Below are 23,076 nucleotides of genomic sequence, written 5' to 3' on the forward strand. Positions count from 1 at the left end.
TTGCCCATGACGTGCCCCTCTGGAACTTTGCTCCTGCATGGACCTCAAACGCGTGGAAAAATGCGTTTTTTCTACAATATATACGACGGACCGTACTCACAGGCAGTATCGTTTATCCCGTTAATGCTTGTTCTCCTAGTATCCTAACTCTCCCATTACAGCATCAAACTGTATTTGGTGTACTGCCCGTGTATTTTGCGGAACAGGCTCAAATGGCCTACTCCTGTTCCTATGTTCCTGTGTACTCCCATCGCTTTTCCCTCTCTGATCGTTCCTGGTAGGATGTTCCTCTTGGAACATTCTTCCCCCTTTGTTTAAAGAAGCTCTTCCTAATATTGATTCTAAATTTATGTCTTTCCCTCCTACTTTCCTGGTTTACTTTGAAATAATATCTTGGTTTTACCTTAGCTTTGCTTTTTTAATATTTGATATATCTCAATTAGGCCTCTAATAATCCCTATAACCATCATTCTGGACTGCAGACCTTGCATTTCTCTAATATTTCCTCATATCTTATCTCCTTCACACTTTGGAATCAGTATTGTTGCTCGACTCTGCACCTCCTCCGATGCCTGTACACAATTTTCTGTAGCAGAATTGAACACAGGCGTGTGGCCTGACCAGCTCATTGTAAAGCCTTAGTATGACCTCCGAACTCTGGTCTGGCTACGTAACCCCAGCACTGTATTAGCTTTAGAAATTATACTCTTTTTTTTTTGCTTTGGTCCAGAAACATCACAATGTTCATAAGCTTCAATGATTCAACTCTTTCTTGTGTTTGCTTGAAAATGAAATGTAGTCGTCCAGGGATGAGACATTTCAGTTATGTGAAGAGACTAGGCTTCTGGGACCTTGCTGTGCGCAAATTGGCTGCAGCTTTTCCCTACATTACAACAGTGACTACCCTTCAAAAGTACTTCATTGGGACGTCCTGAGGTCATGAACGGTGCTGTATCAATGAAAGTTCTTTCTTTGTTACATTGATTGCTGGGATTGTTCTCTTTAGAGCAGAGAATGTGAAGGGAGGATTTAATAGAGGTGTTCAAAATTACGAGAGGTCTTGATAGAGCAAATAAGGAGAAATTGTTTTCACTGGCAGGAGGGTCGATAACCAGAGGACACAGATTTAAGATAATTGGCAAAAAAAGAGAGGAGATGAGGAGAAATTTTTTTATGCAGCGTGTTATTATGATCTGGAAAATGCACTGCCTGAAAGGTTGCAAATTCAGTAGTAACTTTCAAAAGGGAGTTGGATATATACTTGAAAAGGAAAAATTTGCAGAGCTATGGGGAAAGAGCAGGAGAGTGGGACAAATTAGATAGTTCCTTCAAAGAGCCGGCACAGGCACGATGAGCCGATTGATCTCCTTCTGTGCTGTATGATTCTAGTCCTTTGCTATACTGATCTGCCAAACCTTGGCTTCTTATATACAGTAATGCATGTTCATTATGGCCCCCTCACTAATATAGGTCCAACGTAAAAAAGCCATCACTATAACACTTACCAGCTTATAACAAAAAAAGTTCAAAAGAAATTCTGCACAGGGGTTTTCCTTCTGGAAGTATATACAAAAGTATTAGCGAAAAACACTCATTGCTGATGACATGGCCCTACAGCCACCACTGTAGACTTCGTACCACTGCATTGCCTCTCTGTGTTGTATTATCTCAGTTTCTCACTCATGGTTCTGATGAATGCCATGTCTTCATACTCTTGATTGTTTGCCTCTCTGGCCTGGTCTGTACCCTGAGGCTTTGTACATCCTTTGAATGAATTTAGGTGAGATTCTTCTTGGCGCCTGAGTGCTTCTTCGGGATTCAGTCTGCTCTCCGAACTTTTGCGACCATGCAACAGGATCTACAAATAATTTTTAATTACAGTATCAGTGATATCATGCCCCTTGCCTTTCAGTGAATTAAACTACCTCATCAGCTTAAACTAAATATGAATATCAACAAAATAAATATTGTCCATATATTTAAAACATTAGTTAGTGATACTAAAGATGTATTTACCTGATGTTCCTCTGTCTACTAATTTAATTGTAAACAATTTTACAACTCCAAGTTATAGTCCAGCAATTTTATTTGACTATAACTTTGCTGGACTATAACTTGGTGTTGTAAAATTGTTTACAATTGTCAACCCCAGTCCATCACCGGCATCTCCACATCATGGCTACTAATTTAATGGAGGCATTAGCACACTTAATTTAATAAGTTAACTAAAACAGTGATCAAAGCAATGTCATATACATACATTACACATTCAACTGCTATTTCCACCAAAAGTCATTTTCAGTTGTACATCTTTTATCTTATGCATGAACATATATTCTTGTGTATTTTATATATACTGTATTCTAGATATATTGTAGACTGCATTTTACATATACTGTAATTTCTATTGTATTTTATACACACTAGATACTATATATACTACCCACTGGATTAGGTGTACACCATATATTATATTTTATATATAACCACACACTATATATTATATATACAACATACTGCATTTTATATGCACCATATGTGGTATCTTATATACACTATATACTATATTTTATATATCATATACTATATATTCTTTATACCATATACTGTATTTTATATATCCTATATATTGAGTGTTATATACGCTATATATACTAAATTATATATATACCATATCGTATTTTATATATACCATATGCTTTATTTTATATATAACAGCAGATCTTCTGTGGCATTGTTCATGAGTGATATTACCAGATATCAATGGACTGGTCAGATGGGCAAAAAAGTGGCAAATGGAGTTCAATCCGGAGAAGTGTGAGGTAATGCATTTGGGAAGGTCAAACAAGGCAAGGAAATACACAATAAATGGGAGGATACTGAAAGGTGTAGAGGAAGTGAGGGACCGCGGAGTACATGTCCACAGATCCCTGAAGGTAGCAGGACAGGTAGATAAGGTAGTTAAGAAGGCATATTAGCCGAGGCGTAGAATATAAAAGCTGGGATGTTATGCTGGAACTGTATGAAATACTGGTTAGGCCACAGCTTGAGTACTGTGTACAGTTCTGGTTATCACGTTACAGGAAGGATGTAATTGCACTAGAGAGGGTGCAGAGGAGGTTTACGAGGATGTTGCCAGGACAGGAGAATTTTAGCTATGATGACAGATTGGATAGGCTGGGGTTGTTTTCATTGGAACAGAGAAGGCTGTGGGGTGATTTGATTGAGGTGTACAAAATTATATGGGGCCTAGATAGAGTGGATAGGGAAGATCTATTTCCCTTAGCAGAGGGGTCAATAACCAGGGGGCATAGATTTAAAGTAATTGGTAGAAGGATTAGAGCGGAAATGAGGAAAAAAAATTTCAACCAGAGGGTGGTGGGGGTCTGGAACTCAGTGCCTGAGAGGGTGGTAGAGGGAGAAACTCTCAACTCATTTAAAAAATACCCGGATGTGCACCTTGAAGAGCCGTGACCTGCAGGGCTACGGACCAAATGCTGGAAAACTGGGATTAGGCTGGGTGGCTCGTTTCTCAGCCGGCACGGACACGATGGGCCGAATGGCCTCCATCTGTACTTTCTATGATTCTATGATCTAGGAACTACTGCAGGGTGGAGATTTTTAGCGGAAATCTGGGCCTGTCCCTTTAATGCTATCGCGCACGTATTCTCCATGGGGAAGTGGTCCAAGTAGACATATCCGGGCAAGTGTAGCTGAGGTCAATCAGAGGACAACGAACTGGTAAATGAATGGCTTCAGGACGGAAGAAGACACGGTGAAATAATTAGCTTTCTCTTTCTTTTAAGATTGTTTTCCATCTGCAACAAAGTTTGCTCTCTGGAGTGTGACAGACACACGCTAGGCAATAGGTTTTTTTTAATATATATTTAGTATTGGCGTGCAGACCCACTTACCTAAGCTCACGGCTGGGCAGACAGACAGCTGGCAGTGAGTTACAAGACAGAAATCCAATGACTCTGATTATCTTGCAAAGCACGAGAGCAAATATTGTGCAGTTGTATTCATTGGATCAAGAGAGACTGTCCAAAGCCTGATTCCCCTACTGCCTGCTGGTGCCACACTCCCTATGTAGCCCAGGCACCAGACGAAAGTGGCACAAACAACACATCTGATTGCAGAAGCTCGCAAAGCTGTGGCAAGGCTGGTCAGAAATTCATTGGGCATCTTTGCCCCGGGTAGCTAGAGCCGTACACCCAGATACTAATGTTGCTCGCCTGGACCGGTCCCCAAAGCTGCCTGTGAGCCACTGTGTGAGGCTTACTCACCACCCCCCAGTTTTCTCTTCTCCCTTCTTCAAGTTACCGACGTGCTGGAGAATGGCTATGAGACATCAGCCAAGTCCCTCCACAGCCTGATCCCCCCACCCTATCTCTCCAATCTCCTCTAGCTTTACGTTCCCTCCACATTCATACATTCCTCCGACTCTGGCCTCTTGTGCATCCCCTCCTCTCCCGCCACCACCCCCCCCCTCCTCTGTCATTGGTGGAAGAGCCTTCAGGTGCCTGGTTACTACTCTCTGGAATTCCTTCCCTAAGCCCCTTTTTCCACTCCAGGTCTCTCTGCTCTTTTTAAAAAACCTCCTCATGACCCATCTCTTCAACCCCTCTTAATCTCTTCCTTTCCAACTCCCATGTCCATTTTCCATGTGCCTATCTGTGAACCACCTTGGGATATTTTGTAACATTGAAGGCGCTATATAAGTGCACGATGTTATTGTAGACGGTGAGTACGGACAGGCTAATAAATCCAACAGGGAATTCAGGAGAAACTTCTTTACCCAAAGAGTGGTAAGAATGTGGAACTCGCTACCACATGGAGTAGTTGAGGCGACTAGCATAGATGCTTTTAAGGGCAAACTAGATAGGCACATGAGGGAGAAAGAATTAGAAGAGCATGCTGATAGGGTTAGGTGTAGCAGGGAGGGAGGAGGCTCGCGTGGAGCTTAAACGCTGGCATAGCCCAGTTGGGCCGAATGGCCTGTTTCTGTGCTGTAGTTTTGATGTAACTCTTGGCTGAACCCAATTGGTGTCCTTACCCAACACTCATACAAGTGCACTTCCCAGTTATTGGATAGCAACCAGGCTCATTTGTTTCCTCCCTAGACCAGGAGGCACTGGGTCAATTGAAGCACCATTTTTTTGCCACCTTGACTTAAATCAGCTCCACTCATCACGGAGCAGGAATCAGATCTGGGCCCTTCTTCGCCTGGCTGGCTCCGTTCCAAACTGGGCGGTGGCTTTGTCAGTTAAGCCATTGGGGTAGCCCCTTCATCACTCCGTAAAGAGAAGGCTGAGGGGTGACCTGATAGAGGTCTTTAAAATTACAAAGGGGTTCGATAGAGTAAGATGTAGAGAAGATGTAGGGGAGACTAAAACTCGGGATCATAAATATAAGATAGTCACTAATAAACCCAATAGGGAATTCGGAGAAACTTCTTTACCCAGAGAGTGGTGAGAATGTGGAACTCGCTACCACATGGAGTAGTTGAGGCAAATAGCATAGATACATTTAAGGGGAAACTGGATAAACACAAGAGGGAGAAAGGAATAGAAGGTTACGCTGATAGGATGAGATGAAGTAGGGAGGGAGGAGGCTCGTGTGGAGTATAAACACCGGCACGGACCTGTTAGGCCGATTAGTGCTGTAAATTCTATGCAATTCTGTTATGAGCCCTGAACCATGTATACTGTATCCCGTGATAGCAACATATTAATGTTTGACAACACTGCATAAATGAACAATTGCAATAATAATTTTTTTTAAAAGATTACTTACAACAAGTGCTATCATCGCAATAGTGACAGCAAAGCTATAAATTAAAAGGGCTGGAAAAACAACATCTTGCCACATCTTATTGGGGGCCTCCAATGTCTCACATGAATTTGACTCTGAAAATAAATCATAAGACAATTTTAGGAACAGGAAAAGTCGCTAGGCCCGATAAACCTGCCTTTCTCACAGTCGAACCCCGCCTACCCTCCTCCTCGCTGTAACCCCTCAATTCTCTCCACAGAAATGCAGCTAAATGCCTCTTGAACCTTTCCGCTTCAACAGCCTTCCCTGGTAAGTTATTCCGCAGTTCTATTGCGGTTTATTTTTTGTGGCTGGAATGGTCCTACCTGAATTCCCGCCTTGCTTCTAACTTCCCAGTTTTTTTTAAACCAGCTGTGTCACCTGGTATTTGAGTCCATCACCAGAGTGGACAATTGTTTATTCAACGCTCATTGTAACCTTGAAAACTCCAGTTGGGTCACCCTGCAGTGCCGTCTCCAAAGGAAAGAAGCTCAACTTCTTTAATCTTTCCTTGTAACTTAAATTCTTGTTACCCGCAAGGGACTTTTTAAATGTTACACAGGAGAAATGTTAAATGCTGGGACTAGCGTCGCCAAGTTTTTTTTTACACGTGTTTCCCATGTTTTCTTTTTTTCACTTCTTTGGTCTGGGTCTCACCAGCCAAAGCACCATCCCACCTGAAAGGCCGTCTGGCTCATCCAAAGCTCTGCCGCCAATATCCCAACCTGCACCAAGACTCACTCACCCATCACCCCCATCCTCACTGACTAACATTGGCTGCCAGTCCCCCAGTGCCTCAAATTTAAAACGCTCATCCTCGTGTTTAAATCGTTTTTGTGGCTTCAACCTTCCCTATCTCTGTAACCTCCTCTGACCCGTTCCTCTGACTTTGGCCTCTTGTGCATTCCTCTGTTACTTTGCCCCACGATTAGTGCCTTCAGCCGCCTTAGGTCCCATTCAGGAATTCCCTCCTTAAACTCTCCAGTCTCGTCAAACCCCCTCTCTCCTCCTCTAAGCAATCTCCTTTAAACCCGCCTCTTTGATCAAACTTTTGGTCACTCCTCTTAATATCTTCCATCTTTGGTTCAGTTTATGAGGCACTTTGGGACGTTTTTCTACAGCGAAGTTGCTATATAAATGTAATTTGTTGTCGTTGGTGTATTCTTTACAGCATTGTTGCACCGTGGGCCTGGGCCCTTCATTTAGGTTTGCCAATAAAATATCGGTGAAGATTTACCAAAATTTAAAACAAGCTTTAAAAAAAAACCACACAGGGTGCCATTAAGCACGTCTGTTCCACAATCGTATCTGTCTTTACTCACCGCGCACATTCAACCTGGTTCCTTCTCCATATCCACTTATGTGAGGCGGAGGAAGAGAGACTGACACTTCACAAACGTACACTCCAGAGTCACCCAGGGTCAGGTTGCTTATTACCAGGACGCTATAACCTTTCGACAGATTGCCGCGAACGTATAAACGCCCATCTTGACTAGACAAGGAATCGGAGTCCGCCGAAAAGGTCATGACGCTATGTTTGACCTGCGCACCTTTGTGCCAGTACATGTCCATGTGGCTTTGTCCTCCATCGCTGTAGTGGGCCTCGCAGGCGAAGGTGGCCGTCATTCCGACAGACGCGGTGATTTCCCCGGGGTGCTGTGACACCGAAACTCTGCATTCGTAACCTGACAAGGTGCGGAGTGTGGGGGAAGGGTGGGAGGGAGTGAAACGGGACTTTGAATCGACTAGCAGTATTTCCAAATATAGCGCGCACAGCAGCAGCTAATGGGCACCAGGCCAGTGCCTGCACTCATTTACAGTCAAAGAATCTTAAAGAAGAAAAATAGAACTTGCATTTATATAGCACCTTTCACGAGCTCAGGACGTTCCAAAGGGCTCTACCGCCAGTTAATCACTTTTGAAGTGTAGTCACTATTGTAATGTAGGAACTGAGGCAGCCAATTTGCACACGGCAAGATCCCACAAACAGCAGTGAGATAAGTGACCAGATAATCTGTTTTTAGTGATAAGTAAGAACATAAGAAATAGGAGCAGGAGTAGGCCATCTGGCCCCTCGAGCCTGCTCTGCCATTCAACAAGATCATGGCTGATCTTCTACCTCAACGCCATTTTCCTGCACTATCCCCAAATCCCTTGATGCCTTTAATATCTAGAAATCTATCGATCTCTGTTTTGAATGTACTCAATGACTGAGCCTCCACAGCCCTCTGGGGTAGAGAATTCTAAAGATTCACCACCCTCAGTGAAGAAATTTCTCCTAATCTCAGTCCTGAATGGCCTACCCCTTATTCTGAGACTGTGACCCCTGGTTCTAGACTCCCCAGCCAAGGGAAACATCTTCCCTGCATCTACCCTGCCGAGCCCTATAAAAATTTTGTATGTTTCAATGAGATCACCTCTCATTCTTCTAAACTCTAGAGAATACGGGCCTAGTCTACTCAATCTCTCCTCATGCGACAATCCCGCCGTCCCAGGAATCAGTCTTGTGAACCTTCGTTGCACTCCCTGTCATGGAATCATAGAATCATAGAAAGGTTACAGCACAGAAGGAGGCCATTCAGCCCATCGAGTCCGTGCGGGCTCGATGCAAAGCAATTCAGCTAATCCCACTCCCCCGCCCTTTCCCCGTAGCCCTGCAAATTTTTGTCTTTCAAGTACTTATCCAGTTCCCTTTTGAAGGCCATGATTGAATCTGCCTCCACCACCCCCTCGGGCAGTGCTTTCCAGATCTTAACCACTCGCTGTGTAAAAAAGTTTTTCCTCATGTCACCTTTGGTTCTTTTGCCAATCACCTTAAATCTATGTCCTCTGGTCCTTGACCCTTCCGCCAAAGGGAACAGTTTCTCTCTATCTCCTCTGTCTAGACCCTTCATGATTTTAAATACCTCGATCAAATTTCCTGGCAACCTTCTCTGTTCCAAGGAGAACAACCCCAGCTTCTCCAGTCTATCCACGTAACTAAAGTCCCTCATCCCTGGAATCATTCTAGTAGATCTCTTCTGCACCCTCTCTAAGGCCTTCACATCTTTCCTAAAGTACGGTGCCCAGAACTGGACACAATACTTCAGTTGTGGCCGAGCCAGTGTTTTATAAAGGTTCATCATGACTTCCATACTTTTGTACTCTATGCCTCTATTTATAAAGCCCAGAATCCTGTATGCTTTTTTAACCGCTTTCTCAACCTGTCCTGCTACCTTCAACGATTTGTGCACATATACCCCCAGATCTCTCTGTTCCTGTATCCCTTCTAGAGCTGTGCCCTCTAGTTTATATTGCCTCTTCTCATTCTTCCTTCCGAAATGTATCACTTCGCATTTTTCCACGTTAAATTTCATCTGTCACGTGTCAGCCCCTGCCACCAGCCTGTCTATATCCTCTTGAAGTCTATCACTATCCTCCTCACTGTTTACTACCGTTCCAAGTTTTGTGTCATCTGCAAATTTTGAAATTGTGCCCTGTACACCCAAATCCAAGTTATTAATATATATCAAGAAAAGCAGTGGTCCCAGCACTGACCCCTGGGGAACACCACTGTACACCTCCCTCCAGTCCGAAAAACAACCATTCACCACTACTGTCTGTTTCCTGTCACTTATCCAATTCTGTATCCATGTTGCTACTGCCCCCTTTATTCCATGAGCCACAATCTTGATGATAGGCCTACCGTGCGGCACTTTATCAAATGCCTTTTGAAAATCCATATACACCACATCAACTGCATTGCCCTCATCAACCCTCTCTGTTACCTCATCAAAAAACTCTATCAGGTTAGTTAAACACGATTTACCTTTAACAAATCCGTGTTGGCTTTCCCTAAACAATCCACCCTGTTAATTCTGTCCCGGATTATCGTTTCTAAAAGTTTCGCCACCACCGAGGTTAAACTGACTGGCCTGTAGTTGCTGGGTTTATCCTTACACCCTTTTTTGAACAAGGGTGTAACATTTGCAATTCTCTAGTCCTCTGGCACCACCCCTGTATCTACAGATGTTTGGAACCTCTGCAATTTCCACCCTTACTTCCCTCAGCAGCCTAGGATGCATCCCATCCGGACCAGGTGACTTATCTCTTTAAGTTCAGCCAGCCTTTCAAGTACCTCTTCTTTATCAATTTTTAGCTCATCCAGTATCTCAACTGTATCTTCCTTTACTGAGTCTGTGGGAGCATCTTCTTCCTTGGTAAAGACAGATGCAAAGTATTCATTTAGTACCTCAGCCAACCCCTCTGCCTCCATGAGTAGAACTCCTTTATGATCCCTAATCGGCCCCCACCCCTCCTCTTACTATCCGATTTCTGTTTACATGCCTGCAGAAGTCTTTTGGATTCCATTTTATGTTATTCACCAGTCTATTATCATATTCTCCTTGCCCCTCTTATTTCCTTTTTCACTTCCCCCTCTGAACTTTCTGTATTCTGCTTGGGTTCTCACTTGTGTTATCAACCTGACATCTGACATACACCGCTCTTTTCTGTTTCATCTTACTCTCTATCTCCTTTGTCATACAGGGAGCTCTAGCTTTAGTTGCCCTACCTTTCTGCCTCGTGGGAATGTGCCTAGACTGTACCTGAACCACCTCCTCCTTAATGTCTGCCCACTGTTCAATTACGATTTTGCCTGCCAATCTTTGATTCCAATTTACCTGGGCCAGATCTGTTCTCATCCCATTGAAACTGGCCCTCCTCCAATTGAGTATTTTTACTTTAGAGTGGTCCATGTCCTTTTCCATAGCTATTCTAAACCTTATGATACAATGATCGCTGCTCCCTGAACGCTCCCCCACTGACACTTGCTCCACTTGGCCCACCTCATTCCCTAGAACCAAGTCCAGCAATGCCTCCTTCCTCGTTGGGCTGGAAACGTAGTGGTTAAGAAAGTTATCCTGGACACATTTCAAAAATTCCTCCCCCTCTTTGCCCCTTATATTATTATTGTTATCCCAGTCTATATTAGGACAGTTGAAGTTCCCAGTTATCACTACTCTATGGCTTTTGTACCTCTCTGTAATTTCCCTGCAAATTTGCTCCTCTATATCCTTCCCACTAGTTGGTGACCTATAGAATACACCCAGTAGTGTAATGGCACCACTTTTATTTCTTAACTCTAACCAAATAGATTCTGTCCTTGACCCCTCCAGGACATCCTCTCTCTCCAGTGCTGCAATATTCTCCTTAATCAATACTGTCACTCCCCCTCCTTTGTTTCCTTCCCTATCTTTCCTGAACACCTTGTATCCAGGAATATTTAGTACCCAATCCTGCCCTTTTTTGTGCCAGGTCTCCGTTATCACCATGACATCGTATTCCCATGTGGCTATTTGCGCCTGCAGCTCACCAACCTTGTTTACCACACTTTGAGCGTTTGCACACATGCACTGCAAACCAGTCTTAGACTTTCTTTTACTCTCTCGTAATCTGATCCCACCTAATACTGTACTATTACTTGCTCTAGTGCTATTTTTCTCCCCCGATTCTTTGTGCCCTTTGTTTCTCCTTTCCATTGCTACATCCTGGTGCCCATCCCCCTGCCAAATTAGTTTAAACCCACCCCCACACAGCACCAGCGAACCTCCCCGCGAGGACATTGGTCCCAGCTCCGTTGAGGTGCAACCCGTCCGACCTGTACAGGTCCCACCTTCCCCAGAACTGGTCCCAGTGCCCCAGGAATCTAAAGCCCTCCCTCCCGCACCATCTCTCCAGCCACACATTCATCTGCTCTATCCTCCTATTTCCATGCTCACTAGCGCGTGACACCAGGAGTAATCCAGAGATTACTACTTTTGAGGTCCTGCTTCTTAATCTCTTTCCTAACTCCTTAAACTCTGCCTGCAGAACCTCATCCCTTTTTCTACCTGTGTCGTTGGTGCCAATATGGACCACGACCTCTGGCTGTTCACCCTCCCCCCACCTCCCAGAATGTTCTGCAGCCGCTCAGTGACATCCTTGACCCTGGCACCAGGGAGGCAACATACCATCCTGGAATCATGTCTGCAGCCGCAGAAACGCCTGTCTGCTCCCCTAACTATAGAATCCCCCATCACTATTGCTCTCCTGACCTTTCTCCTTCCCCCCCCCCCTCCCCGTACAGCTGAGCTATCCATGGTGCTGTGGACTTGGCTCTGGCTGCGCTCCACAGAGGAATCCCCTCCCTCACCAGTAATACTGGTTACAGAGTGAGATGCACTCAGGGGACTTCTGCACTACGTGCCTGGTCCTCCTTGTCTGTCTGGCGGTCACCCAGTCCCTCTCTGTCTGCACTCCCTAAAGCTGTGGGGTGACCACCTCCTGAAACGTGCTATCCACGTAGCTCTCAGCCTCGCGGATGCACTGCAGTGACGCCAGCTGTTGCTCAAGCTCCGAAATCCGGAGCTCGAGCTCCTCCAGCTGACAACACTTCCTGCACCTGTGGTTGTCCAGGACACGGGAAGCATCCTGGAGTTCCCACATGGCACAGGGTGTGAGCTGCCCTGCCAGGCCTCGAATTATTCGATTGTTTACTAACCTTATCAAAAATAAATTAAGCCTTAAGCCTTAAAAGACACTCAACAGAAAAAGAAACACTCACCAGCTATGGCAAGTATATCCTTTCTTAGGTAAGGAGACCAAAATTGTACACAATACTCGAGGTGTGGTCTCAACAAGGCCCTACATAATTGCAGTAAGACATCTTTACTCCTGTACTCAAATCCTCTTGTAATAAAGGCCAATATACCATTCCCCTTCCTAATTGCTTGCTGCACCTGCATGTTAGCTTTCAGTGACTCATGTACAAGGACACCCAGGTCCCTTTAAACGTCAACATTTCCCAATCTCTCACCATTTAAAAATACTCTGCATTTCTGTTAGTTCTACCAAAGTGGATAACGTCACATTTTTCCACATTATATTCCATCTGCCATGTTCTTGCCCACTCACTTAACCTGCCTATATCCCCTTGAAGCCTCTTTGCATCCTCCTCACAACTCACATTCCCACCTAGTTTTGTGTCATCAGCAAACTTGCAAATATTACATTTGGTCCCCTCATCCGAATCATTGATATAGATTGTGAATAGCTGAGGCCCAAGCACCGATCCCTGCGGTACCCCACTAGTCACAGTCTGCCAACCTGAAAAAAACCCGTTTATTCCTACTCCCTGTTTTCTGTCTGTTAACCAATTCTCAATCCATGCCAGTATATTACCCCCAATTCCATGTGCTCTAACTTTGTTCACCAACCTCCTGTGTGGGACCTTATCAAAAGCCTTCTGAAAATCCAAATACACCACATCCACTGGTTCCCCCTTATCTATTCTACTAGTTACATCCTCAAAGAACTCTAATAGTTTTGTCAAACATGATTTCCTTTTCATAAATCCATGTTGACTCTGCCAAATCCTATTATTATTTTCTAAGTGTTCTGTTATCACATCCTTTATAATAAATTCTAGCATTTTCCCTACTACTGATGTCAGGCTAACAGGTCTGTAGTTCCCTGTTTTCTCTCTCCCTCCTTTCTTAAATAGTGGGGTTACATTTGCTACCCTCCAATCTGCAGGAACCATTTTGGAAGATGACAACCAATGCAGCCGCTATCTCTATGGCCACCTCTTTCAAAACCCTGGGATGTAGATCATCAGGTCCTTGGGATTTATCGACTTTCAGTCCCATTAATTTTTCTAGTACTTTTTTTTTAACTAATTCTAATTTCTTTCAGTTCCTCATTCTCGCCAGTCCCTTGGTTCTCTAATATTTCTGGGAGGTTTTATGTGTCTCCTTCCGTGAAGACAGACACAAAGTATTTGTTTAATTTCTCTTCCATCTCCTTATTCCCCATTATAAATTCTCCCGTCTCTGTCTGTAAGGGCCCCACATTTACCATCGCCAGTCTTTTCCTTTTTACATACCTATAGAAGCTTTTACAGTCTGTTTTTATGTTTCTCGCTAGTTTACTCTCATATTCTATTTTCCCTTTCTTTATCAAATTCTTGGTTCTCCTTTGCTGAATTCTAAAATGCTCCCAATCCTCAGGCTTTTTCAGGCAACTTTCTTCCTTTGATCTAATACTATCTTTAATTTCTCTTGTTAGCCATGGTTGGTCCACTTTTCCTGATGGGTTTTTGTGCCTTAAAGGAATATCTATTTGTTGCAAATTATGTATTAATTCTTTAAATGCTAGCCATTGCCTGTCTACCATCATACCTTTTATTGTAGTTCCCCAATCAATCACAGCCAACTTGCGCCTCATACCTTCGTAGTTTCCTTTATTTAGATTTAAGACCCTAGTTTCGGATTGAACTACATCACTTTCAAACTTAATGAAGAATTCTATCATATTATGGTCACTCTTCCCTAAGGGCTCCTTTATAACAAGATTATTAATTAACCTTTTCTAATTGCACAATACTGGATCTAAAGTAGCCTGTTCCCTGGTTGGTTCCTCAACATACTGATCTAGAAAACCATCTCGTATACATTCCAGGAATTCGTCCTCCACAGTATTAGTGCTTATTTGGTTTGCCCAATCTATCTGTAGATTAAAGTCCACCATGATTACTGTATTACCCTTGTTACATGCACTTCTAATTTCCTGCTTTATACCGTGCCCTGCATTACCACAACTGTTTGGTGACCTATAGACAACTCCCACCAATGCTTTCTGCCCCTTGCTGTTTCGTAGCTCCACCCAAACTGATCCTACATCTTGATCTTCTGAGCCAAGATCCTTTCTCACTATTGTACTGATCTCATCCTTTATTAACAGCGTTACCCCACCTCCTTTTCCTTTTTACCTGTCCTTCCTAAATGTCGAATATCCTTGAATATTCAGTTCCCAGGCTTGGTCACCCTGCAGCCACCACGTCTCCGTAATGGCAATTAGATCATACCCATTTACTTCTATTTGTGTCGTCAATTCATCCACCTTGTTGCGAATGCTGGGTGCATTCAGATAAAGTGCCTTTAATTTTGCCTTTTTAACATTTTTTCCTATTTTGATCTTATTTGCTGCTGGCCTTTGTTTCCACTGCCTTCCAATTTCACTTACTACTTTTCTGCCTTCCACTTCCAGCTTTGTTACTTTGTAATGATCATTGAGGGATAAATATTGACCAGGACACCGGGGAGAACTCCCCTGCTCGTCTTTGCAATAGTACCACGGGATCTTTTACATCCACCCGAGAGGGCAGACGGAGCTTCGGTTTAACATCTCATCCGAAAGACGGCGCCTCCGACAGTGCAGCACCTCCCTCCGTACTGCGCTCGGAGTATCAGCCTGGATTTTGTGCTCAAGGAAAAATACACAAACTGCAAATAATTACAACAGAAACAAAATGTTTCTTGTCTAAAGAAAAAGGACTGATTAAATGCTCATCTTTAATTATACCCATCCATGTGAACAAAAAAGTGTGAAAAAGAATTCTCACCCTTTTGATGTTTCAGTCAGATCTATATAGCACATATTGCAAATGACCTCTTGCTAGCTATCTCGGGCACTCATTAAAAGAATAGTTGCTTTTTGGAAAGCACCTTAACCAACAGAGTCATTTGGAGGTAATAGTTGGTCGCATGTAGTCAGAGTCCATGGGTAATACCAAACCAAATGACAATTATCTAGATGCCACAATATGAAAATGCAGAGTAAGATATCATAGAGTTATAGAATCATATAGCATCGAACGAGGCAATTCCACCCATCGTGCCTGTGCCAGCTCTTTGAAAGAGCTATCCAATCTGTCCCACTCCCCCGCTCTTTCTCTCTATCCCTGCAGATTTTTTTCCTTTTCAAGTATTCAACCAATTCCCTTTTGGTCAGAACATTGAATACAGGAGTTGGGATGTCTTGTTGAAGTTGTACAACTTGGAATACTGTGTACAGTTCTGGTCACCCTATTATAGAAAGGATATTATTAAACTAGAAAGAGTGCAGAAAAGATTTACTAGGATGCTACCGGGACTTGATGGTTTGACTTACAGGGAGAGGTTGGATAGACTGAGACTTTTTTCCCTGGAGAGTAGGAGGTTTAGGGGTGATCTTATAGAAGTCTATAAAATAATGAGGGGCATAGATAAGGTAGATAGTCAAAATCTTTTCCCAAAGATGGGGGAGTCTATAACGAGGGGACATAGATTTAAGGTGAGAGGGGAGAGATACAAAAGGGTCCAGAGGGGCAATTTTTCACTCAAAGGGTGGTGAGTGTCTGGAACGAGCTGCCAGAGGCAGTAGTAGAGGCGGGTACAATTTTGTCTTTTAAAAAGCATTTGGACAGTTACATGGGTAAGATGGGTATAGAGGGATATGGGCCAAGTGCAGGCAATTGGGACTAGCTTAGTGGTATAAACTGGGCGACATGGACATGTTGGGCCGAAGGGCCTGTTTCCATCTTGTAAACTTCTATGATTCTATGATTCTATGAAAGTTCCTATTGAATCTGATTCCACCGCCCTTTCAAGCAGCACATTCCAAATAACAACTTGCTGCGTAAAAGAAAATTCTCCTCATCTCCAGTCTGGTTCTTTTGCCAATTATCTTAAATCTGTGTCCTCTGGTTACTGATCCTTCTGCCAGTGGAAACAATTTCTTCTTATTTACTCAATTAAACCCCTCATCATTTTGAATACCTCTATTAAATCAATGTAACAAAAGAGCATAAGGGAGCACGGGACTGAGAAAAAAATCATTCCGTCCACACAGACCGTCCATATCGACCCTATCATGGTCTCCGGCCCTCCTGAGAGAAAGTTCTGCTTTTGATCCCTCAAAGGTTATCAAGTAAAATTCATCTATCCTTAGATCTTCACAACTCCGTGGGACTTTTGAAATCGAGACAGTATTCCCCTCTCTCCCCAGTTGCAGTAGCAAATTATGTCCCATCGAGCATTTGATCACTAAGGATGTGATGGTTAAGGTTAGGGGAGATTTCTTTACTCACTGCACGCATCCAACACATCGTGCCCAGTGCACACCATTGTATAACATGGACAGGGGATACACCACACTATATCCATATCCAACGCTATATCCCGCCCATGCAGATCGCACCCAGTCAAACCTCACCCTTCCCTACAAGGCACAACCCATGCTCACAGGCCGTACTGCAGCGATACACAGCCAGCTCTACACACTGGATGTCCACATAATGAAAAAGATGCACCCTCACCTTTAGCTCTGCCAAGTTCGTTAACTTGAAGTGATAATCACAGCTTTCTTTCGTGGAAGAAAATAACTTTATCCTGCGTGTTTAACTGTAACAAAATAACCCCCTCCCCTGCTCGATTCACTTCAATTTATTTGCAATCCACGTGGCTGTTTTTCAAAACCATGCCCTCACTGTCTGCAGTGAGCTGGTGTTGCAGTACTGTACACCGCGACACAGGCACAGACTTTTGCCTCAGTCACTAGGGCAGAAATTACTGTCCATACTGCTATAGTACAAATGCTATTTGTACCCATTTACAGCTTCATTTGTAGCTCAGCAAATGATGGCAACTTTCCTCTTATCCCAAGTTATTTACGAACATAAGAATGAAGAGCAGGAGTTGGCCATTCGGCCCCTCGAGCCTGCTCTGCCATTTGATAAGATCATGGCTGATCTGATTGTGACCTTGTCTACCTACAATAACCTTTGACTCCCTTGTTAATCAGGAATCTATCTAATGAAAATAATAAATTAAAGAGAAAACGTTACCCCGTATATCAACAATCATAGTATCATAGAATGATACAGCACAGGAGGAGGCCATTCAGCCCATCGTGCCTGTGCCGGCTCTTCGAAAGAGCTATCCAATTAGTCCCATTCCCCTGCTCTTTCCCCATAGCCCTGTAAATTTTTTTCCTTCAAGTATTTATCCAATTCCCTTTTGAAAGTCACTATTGAATCTGCTTCCACCGCCCTTTCAGGCAGTGCATTCCAGATCGTAACAACTCGCTGCATTAAAATAATGCTTCCTCATGTCGCCAGAAAAAAAAGATAGATTAAAAAAAGAAACAACTTGCACTCATATAGTACCTTTCACAACCTCAGGACGTCCCAAAGCGCTTTACAGCCAATGAGGTATTTTTTAAGAATAGTCACTGTTGCAGTGTAGGAAACCCGGCAGCTAATTTGAGCTTCAGTGAGAAAAATCACGAGATGATCTAGTTTAGCGATACTGGTTAAGGGATAAGTATTGTTCAGGACAAAAGAGCTGAATTCCAGAGGTGAGGTGAGAGTGACTGCCCTGGACATCAAGGTAGCATTTGACCGAGTGTGGCACCAAGGAGTCCGAGTAACATTGAAGCCCTAGTAAAATTGGAATCAGGGGGAAAACTCTCCAGTGGCTGCAGTCATACTGAGCACAAAGGAAGATGGTTGTGGTTGTTGGAGGCCAATCATCTCAGCCTCAGGACATTGCTGCAGGAGTTCCTCAGGGCAGTGTCCTCGGCCCAACCATCTTCAGCTGCTTCATCAATGACCTTCCCTCCATCATAAGGTCAGAAATGGGGATGTGCGCTGATGATTGCACAGTGTTCAGTTCCATTCGCAACCCCTCAAATAATGAAGCAGTCCGAGCCCGCATGCAGCAAGACCTGGACAACATCCAGGCTTGGACTGATAAGTGGCAAGTAACATTCGCGCCAGACAAGTGCCAGGCAATGACCATCTCCAACAAGAGAGAGTCTAACCACCTCCCCTTGACATTCAACGGCATTACCATTGCCGAATCCCCCACCATCAACATCCTGGGGGTCACCATTGACCAGAAACTTAACTGGACCAGCCATATAAATACTGTGGCTACAAGAGCAGGTCAAAGGCTGGGTATTCTGTGGCGAGTGACTCACCTCCTGACTCCCCAAAGCCTTTCCACCATCTACAAGGCACAAGTCAGGAGTGTGATGGAATACTCTCCACTTGCCTGGATGAGTGCAGCTCCAACAACACTCAAGAAGCTCGACACCATCCAGGACAAAGCAGCCCGCTTGATTGGCGCCCCATCCACCACCCTAAACATTCACTCCCTTCACCACCGGCGCACTGTGGCTGCAGTGTGTACCATCCACAGGATGCACTGCAGCAACTCGCCAAGGCTTCTTCGACAGCACCTCCCAAACCCGCGACCTCTACCACCTAGAAGGACAAGAGCAGCAGGTACATGGGAACAACACCACCTGCACGTTCCCCTCCAAGTCACACACCATCCCGACTTGGAAATATATCGCCGTTCCTTCATGGTCGCTGGGTCAAAATCCTGGAACTCCCTTCCTAACAGCACTGTGGGAGAACCTTCACCGCACGGACTGCAGTGGTTCAAGAAGGCGGCTCACCACCACCTTCTCAAGGGTGATTAGGGATGGGCAATATATGCCGGCATTGCCGGCGACGCCCACATCCCATGAACGAACAAATTTTTAAAAAGGATATCGGGAAAACTCCCCTGTTCTTCTTCAAATGGTGCAGTGGGATTTTTTTATGTCCACCTGAGACGGCAGACGGAACCTCGGTTTAACATCTCATCCAAGAGATGGCACCACCGACAGTGCAGCACTCCCTCAGTACTGCAGGATGGGTCATGATGCTCCAGCCATCATGAGTGTGGGGCTGGCTTGATCGACCAGCTGGTCTTTTCCTGCCCATCATTTTGGTATGTTGGTATGAATGTGCCACCCTGTAAAGGGAGGGCAGTTGTTCACCGACTTTGGGAGGACTCCTCCTTCAAACTGTGAAATAGATAATGGGACTGTTTATAGTTTCTGCGTAGCTAAATTTAAGCTGGTGGTACTGTACTATCACACTTCTCGGTCAAGTGTAGCAGCTTTTGAGATGGGTTGCAAGTTTACCATAGACATGTATCATTAAATTTCAACCAAATGTAGGCACCGAAGCACAAAGCAAAAGGATGGTTTTGCTTTCTAAAGCACTTGCCCATCTAAATTGCCATTGAAACCGATCTGGGCTTCAGGTGCTCGTCCTTAATAGAAGGAAAAAAAATGTCGCACCCTTCGGTGTCCTACTCAATTTCACAATTGAGGTGAAAATATCTGGCTCACTGTCTATTTCTTTTTTGGTTTCCTTCCTTCCCCCCATTCTTCCCCCATCCCTCTTCGTACGAGGCTGGTGGTAAGGTCATTCCACCATTACCGGCAGCTTGCTGTTAACTAAGTGGACATTCTTTATGTGCAAGCCTAGATCAGAACGTCAACAGGCCATTCAAACACAGGAGTCATTGCGTCTCAGTCTGTCCTTGACCTCATCTGATGTCCATAACATGCAATTTCCAGCAGGGATTACTACATACAGCAATCAGGAGCGGGACCTTTTTCTGATTTTTCCCCTTCCCAACGGATTGGGGTTCCGGTAAAACCTTAAATTAGATTTTTCTTCACATTGTGAATTATTCATTATCTATCTCAGCAATCCCTTTTTGAACCATTTGAATCATTACACTTTAATGAAAAAGGAACTATTTGCAGGGCTGTGGGGAAAGAGCAGGGGAGTGGGACTAATTTGGATAGCTCTTTCAAAGAGCTTGCACAGGCACGATGGGCCGAACGGCCTCGTTCTGTGCTGTAGGATGCTATGATTTTCTCTCTGCGCTGTTTGTGAACTTTGTTTTTAGACGAGGGGATGTTACATTTTAAGGAGTTTGGGGGGGTCCAACTATTCCTCTCTCTCCCTAGATATTGGGGGCAATTTTGACTTTGGGCAATAGTGTGAAATCAGGTGAAGTCAGACCAGCCGCCCACTAAACACCTCTCCCCATTTTCATTTCAATTGACTTCAACGTAAATGAAAACCGGGAGATGTATAACGGGCCCCTGATCCATTTTACACTATCACCCAAAGTCAAAATAACCCCATTTAATCAATATAGTGGGGCAGACAAGAAACTCAATATTGCATGGACTGTATGTACAGGGAATCCTCTATTTTGGGGTAAAGAAGGGTAAAGAATTCCCTCCCTAAACCTCTCCGCCTCTCTACCTCCCTCTCCTCCTTTAAGACACCCCTTGAGACCTACCTCTTTACTAGCCCTAACATCTCCTTATGTGGCTCGGTGTCAAATTTGTGTTTGATAATCGCTCCTGCGGAGCGCCTTGGGACATTTTACTACGTTAAAAGCGCTATATAAATGCAAGTTGTTGTTGTTGTAAGAGCTCGGAAGATATTTCTTTATTCATTCTTTCTGGATCTTTACTCGGTGCGCTCTTTCAGTCTGCGTGGAGACGGGAAAAAACGGTTCATGGGAGCAGCTGGGAAAAGTACAGAAGGAGCAAAAAAACTGTGGGGCAACTGGAAAATTCAGACTGCGTGCTGGGATTTATAAAATAATGAAAATGTTATGCATCACTGGCAAAATTCATCAGTGATATCACAAGGATTATTTAGTGTATTAGAACATAAGAAATAGGAGCAGGAGTAGGCCAATCGGCCCCTCGAGCCTGCTCCGCAAATTGCTGCCAATATTTGTAGAAAAAAATCATGATTAAGCATTAATGTTGTGTGCTGCACCTTTTACTGACACTTTTCTGACACTCCTGATTCATCATCTTGCACTACTACTTGTAATTGGCACACCTGCAACCACTGGTGCTTCACCCTAGTGCAGTGCAACTCTCTCGCTCTCTCTCTCTCTCTCCAGACACTCTCTAGTTTTCTCTCTATCTAAACACTTTGGAAAGCACTCTAGTCTGAAAGGAGAAAATCTGTAATTCTGTTTCTGGATATTTGTCATACTTTAAGTAAATTATGAAAAATGTCACCCTCCCACCTACTGAAACCCTAGCAAATCTTAATTTATTTAGTAATTTCCATTCACAGAAATTAAAAGAACACGGGTAGATTTTGACTTTGCGTGATTGAGTTAAACGGGCGATAGCAAATCGTTCTACATTTCTCCGGACTTTTATTTCCGTTGACTTCAGCCGGGAGAGATGTGAAGCAGGTTGCTGACTCGCTATCATCCATTTTATGCCACCGCGCCAAGCCAAGGTCGACCCAGTTGTTTTGTGAGATACAATCTAGCTGTGATGTGGATATTCTGAAGTAAATTAGTTTCTTCGCTTTTGGAAGAAAGCCTTTAATGTTCAGATGGACAAGTTTTTTTCTCAAAGGCAAGATCACATTGCAGCTTCTGCATTCTAATTGTTTAAATCCAGAAATTTCTGCTGTCAAATGAATTTTGCCGTATTTGCACATTTAAATTTACCATGAACGTAAAGTAACGTGAATTTAAATTTGCTGAGTTTAAATTTAACACAATTTTAAATTCACTGTGAATTTTTTTGACGTGATTTTAAATACACTGTGAATTTAAATTTAACATGATTTTAATTTCACTTTGAATTTTTTTAACACGATTTTAAATACACTGTGAATTTAAATTTAACATGATTTTAAATTCACTTTGAATTTTTTTAACACGATTTTAAATACACTGTCAATTTAAATTTAACATGATTTTAAATTTAATGTGCATTTAACATGAATTTCAATTTTCTATGAATTTATACTTACTGCTTTTACCATATTTATCACGAATCAATTTCAGCAAAATTAATTTTGTGCAAAAGTGCTGACTGCCTTGGATTGCATAAGTTATTCCTTGAACTCATATTTCTGGGTTTATTGCAAGATCTATAGGTTAAACACAGATAATAATTTTATGTTCCTTGGAGGCTCTTTTTTTTGTGAGTATATATTTCACAAATTTAAAAAAATTAAGTGCATACCTGTAAAAATTCAGTGTCAGTTTCCAGATTAATTGACTTTAGTTATGTGCGGGGAGCTCATTCAAAATCTGAGGACTGATTGGATGCGTTCAAATCCAAGTTTGAGGGACTCTGTTTATGTGGGGAAGCTGGGGGTTCTTCTCCTTGGAGCAGAGAAGGTTAAGAGGAGTTTTGATGGAGGTGTTCAAAATCAAGAGCGGTTTTGATAAAGTAAATAAGGAGAAACTGTTTCCAGTGGCTGAAGGGTCGGTAACCAGAGGACACAGATTTAAGGTGATTGGCAAAAGAACCAGAGGCGACATGAGGAAAAAAATTTACTCAGCGAGTTGTTGTGATCTGGAATGCACTGCCTGAAAAGGTAGTGGAAGCAGATTCAATAGTAACTTTCAAAAGGGAATTGGATAAATACTTGAAGGGGAAAAATTTGCAGGGCTATGGGGAAACAGCAGGGAAGTGGGACTAATTGGATAACTTTTTCAAAGAGCCAGCACAAGCACGATGGGCCGAATGTCCTCCTTCTCTGCTGTATCATTCCATCTATGATTCTCAGGTGTT

General features: G+C 43.4%; 2 long non-coding RNA genes across 2 annotated transcripts in view; both read right to left on the reverse strand.

Moving 5' to 3' along the window:
* Nucleotides 1-1,271: 1,271 nt before the first annotated feature.
* Nucleotides 1,272-7,204, reverse strand: LOC137322440 (uncharacterized). The gene is made up of 3 exons (XR_010963121.1): nt 7,137-7,204; nt 5,797-5,909; nt 1,272-1,858 (listed from the first exon to the last, which is right to left on the reverse strand). It is a non-coding gene; the product is annotated as an uncharacterized lncRNA (long non-coding RNA).
* Nucleotides 7,205-7,330: 126 nt separating this feature from the next.
* Nucleotides 7,331-23,076, reverse strand: part of LOC137322441 (uncharacterized) — a 35,765-nt gene continuing 20,019 nt past the window's right edge. The window contains exon 3 of the long non-coding RNA XR_010963122.1: nt 7,331-7,499. This is a non-coding gene — a long non-coding RNA (uncharacterized lncRNA). The remainder of the gene's footprint in view (nt 7,500-23,076) is intronic.

Source organism: Heptranchias perlo, chromosome 6 (assembly GCF_035084215.1).
Source record: "Heptranchias perlo isolate sHepPer1 chromosome 6, sHepPer1.hap1, whole genome shotgun sequence".
Taxonomy (NCBI): domain Eukaryota; kingdom Metazoa; phylum Chordata; class Chondrichthyes; order Hexanchiformes; family Hexanchidae; genus Heptranchias; species Heptranchias perlo.